This window comes from Nicotiana tomentosiformis, chromosome 8 (genome assembly GCF_000390325.3).
Source record: "Nicotiana tomentosiformis chromosome 8, ASM39032v3, whole genome shotgun sequence".
NCBI lineage: Eukaryota > Viridiplantae > Streptophyta > Magnoliopsida > Solanales > Solanaceae > Nicotiana > Nicotiana tomentosiformis.
The window spans coordinates 112,872,274-112,876,122 of NC_090819.1; the positions used below are offsets into that span (position 1 = coordinate 112,872,274).

Genomic DNA, 3,849 nt, shown 5'->3' on the forward strand with positions numbered 1-3,849 from the left:
CAATAGGTACCCCACGGAGTGGTGAAAGCGGTCTTTTCTGCATCACCCTCATCCATTAGAATCTGGTGGTACCCATCATAGCAATCCACGAACGACTGTATCTCATGCTTTGCACAATTATCTACAAGAATATGGATGTTCGGCAAAGGAAAATTATCCTTAGGACTTGCTTTGTTCAGGTCTTTGTAGTCAACACAGACTCTAGTTTTTCCATCTTTCTTTGGCACGGGCACAACATTTGCCACCCATGTGGTGTATCGTACGGCTCTGACAACATTGGCGCTCAATTACTTCATTATTTCCTCTTTGATTTTATCACTCATGTCCGTTTTAAATTTTTGATGCTTCTGTTGGACTGGTGGAAAATCAGGATACGTGGGAAGCTTATGAACTACTAAATTGGCGCTTAAACCGGGCATATCATCATAAGACCAGGCAAACACATCTCTATACTCAAATAAAAGTTGAATCAAGGCATCTCTGGTTTTTTGTTCAGTGTGAATTCTTATCTTTATTTCTCTGACTTCTTCATAACCTCCGATATTAATTGGCTCAGTTTCATTGAGGTTGGGCCTAGGCTTGTTTTCAAATTGTTCCAACTCTCTTTTTATTTCATCAAAAACCTTATCTTCATCATATTCAACCTCTTGATGCATTATTTCGAAATTAGACAGCTTTTGAGATCTGGGCGTGAATTCCGCATGCATGTCATGTTATTAAAGCCGGCATTAACAAAACTGAAATGGAAATAAAATAGCAGGAATTAGGAAAAGGAAAAGATACAAAATACGAAATCGAACTGCATTTCATTGAATTTGAAAGGATAGAAGGGTTATCGTAAAAATAAAACAATCATACTAAGATATTTGGATTACAACCCTGAAAGTAACCCAAAGTACAAAAGAAAGAAGCTGCAAAAGTCAACTACCAAGACTCCTTCCTTGTGGGGAGAGGAGTTGCTTTCCAGTTATTGAGCATTGTTTTTGGGCCAATTAGTTGCATATCGGCATGACTAGTGCCTTCACCAGCCTGGATCATATTCACTTCAGAAAACATCTGCCTGAGGCCATGGCAAATTTCATCAATGTTCGCATGCGCCGAGGAATTTTGACCATGTTTGAATCGTGGCTCGACAAAAGTGTAGAAAATGTGAGGGATAGGTTGCTGCAAGACCCACCCGTACTTTTTGCGGTGCTTGGCTTTGTCTTTGTCTGCTTGTGTTGGACTGAAGCCTAAACCAAAAGTACCCCTGTTACTAAACGGAGAAATGGATTCAGAATATTGTGGATAGTCCCTTGCCACTGCATTTTAACAGTTCCAGTTTCTTTTTCTACTAATGATCTTTTCCTTTTATTGACAATGAATCCTATACATCTGATAGAAACTGCCATCATATTTTCTGTAGTCGTGACAGGCCATATATACTACGGAAAAGGGTCAAAAATATCGTTTTGCTATTGAATATTATTTAAAATTACCCTCCGTTATACTATTGGTTCAGAATAACCCTTACCGTGCTAATATTGATCAAAAATACCCTCCAGTTAACGGAGGTGCTGGCAGACATTTAAGAATTTGGCCCATCCGAATTTATTTTTTACACAGACCCGACCCGATACCCGACCCAAAAAATTAAATCCTAAGAATATTTTTTCTTCATGAAATTTCAGTTCATTTTGGCAGCTTCTTCCCTTATCCCTTCAACTCCTTACCCCATTTATATATGGCAACTTGCAGAAGCAGATAAAAATGGAGAGAGATATCTCTGCAAAAAAAATGAACGTTGCTTTGTTCTTGAGTTCCATGACTGTTTCTCACTGTTTCTTAAAGAAACTATAAACAAATGGAATATATAAAAGAGTCTTTCAGACATTGAATCAGAGAATATACCAGTAAGATATGTGTGTACAAGCCAGAGGTTATCAACATGTTACTTCTTAATTGTTTGTTGGTGATATCCTTTATCCAAACCAAGTATAATTGGTCGGTTCTCGTTGCTCATATTTCATAGATTAGACTTTTTGTAGATCTCATTCTTGACTTTATTTGAAACTTTGTTTTAGCTACTAATGGAAACAGGCTGCCATTGATGGAGGGTTTGGATCGTGGAGAAGAGAAGGAAAGAAAGAAGAAAAAAAAGTATTTTTTAGGGTTTAATTTCTTGGATCGGGTACCGGGTATTGGGTCAGATCAGTGTAAAAATAAATCTCGATGGACCAAATGCTTAAATGGCTGCTATGTGGCACCTCCTTTAATTGGAGGATATATTTGATCAATAGTAGGGTAATTTTAAGTATTCGATAGTAAAGGCATATTTTTAAGCCTTTTCCTTATATACACCTTTGGCACATCCATGTACTAAAGTGATCAACGCCTTTATTCAGCTGCCCTCTCTCCTTTCTCATACATGTGTAAACCTATGTGCATACTCGTGTCTTTGCTTGCATTCATCACTTTGGACCCTTAGGGCCTATAAAGCTGTTGGTTTGACCTACGTTTTACATGTCTTTTGCAGGTTGGCCAAATTTAGATGGGATAGTTTGTGGCTACCAGTAGGGCCCCTTAGGTAAGCCTGTTTTTTACTGTTTCCACATTCTTAATTATGCCTTCTGCTGAAAAACTATCATCGAACTTTGAAATTGCAGTGGAGCTGGAATCTGCATTTACGTAGACCATTTACTAAATGTGTCATCTGAAGAAATACGGAAACTTAGAAGATATATGTATGCATATAAAGCCAGGTAAGAGTTTAGAGGATATATTTATGGGCCCTTAAAGCCAGTTAAGAGTGTCGCCCTAATCGATTTATAGCACTCAACTAGTTCCATTATAGATTTTTCCTCTTTTTTTGTCTGGTGTACGATGACTATAAAGTTCCGGAGAGTTTGTCTGATAGGAAGGGGCTTAAATTAATGGCGGAAGCTCTTTTATTCCATCATTCCCATTTCCCTCAATGGGAATTCTCTGTTTTGATATATATATGGCACTGTAAATGCTTTGTTCCTGGTACTAATATACTTTCTTTCTGGTGGGAATTTTTGTTCCCCTGCGAATTCTGGCTGTTTCAATATGCTTATGAATTCGTGTAAATGTTTGATTTGATTACCCACGTTATTATGCTTGGCTTTTTACTGTTAATTGTCTGTGATTCAGATTAAAGCAACAAAAGCGAATATATTTCCCAAGTTTCACACGCTTACCTTTGTGTACAAATTGTTGACGCAACAAGAGATCAGAGAGGATTGTCCAGCAGTTAGTTTGTACTCTATACACCAAGCGTTCATTTGGTTGATGATATAGGAATAAGAATCCAACACCAATAAACTCAGTGTAATCTCACAAACGGGGTCTAAGGAGGGTAGTGTATGCGCAGACTTTACCCCTACCTTGTGAATACAGAGAGGTTGGGGAGGGTACTGTATACATAAACTTTACCCCTACCCATAAAGATAGAGAAAATATTTCTGTTAGACCCTCGCTCAACGAAAGCACGAATAATAAATCCTACCATAGAACTCTGCATAAACTAAAACATTGTTTGGTGAATAAGAAAAAATTATCATTGTAGAACTAATCAGAGGTGGAGCTAGGATTTGAATCTTATGGGTTCGGGAGTATAATGGTTTTAAGTTATTGGGTTCTAAATTAATAATTTGTACATATTCATTAGATTTCTTAATACAAATGCAAGGTTTGAACAAAAATTACTGGATTTGACGAACGTCAAGGTCAATTTTCTTAACATATCAGAATCAGACTCATTCTTATTCTTATTCTTGATTTATTTTATATTGGTCTCTGGTGTTATATTTATCCACCTTCCAAATGTTTAAGCATGGACTGGGGGGG

The 3,849-nt window shown here is 37.3% G+C and overlaps 1 long non-coding RNA gene across 1 annotated transcript; it reads left to right on the forward strand.

The window, feature by feature from the left end:
* The first annotated feature begins 1,280 nt into the window (after window positions 1–1,280).
* On the forward strand, window positions 1,281–3,103 carry LOC138896713 (uncharacterized). Its single transcript, XR_011410111.1, has 3 exons — window positions 1,281–1,983; window positions 2,516–2,566; window positions 2,646–3,103. It is a non-coding gene; the product is annotated as an uncharacterized lncRNA (long non-coding RNA).
* Window positions 3,104–3,849: the final 746 nt, after the last annotated feature.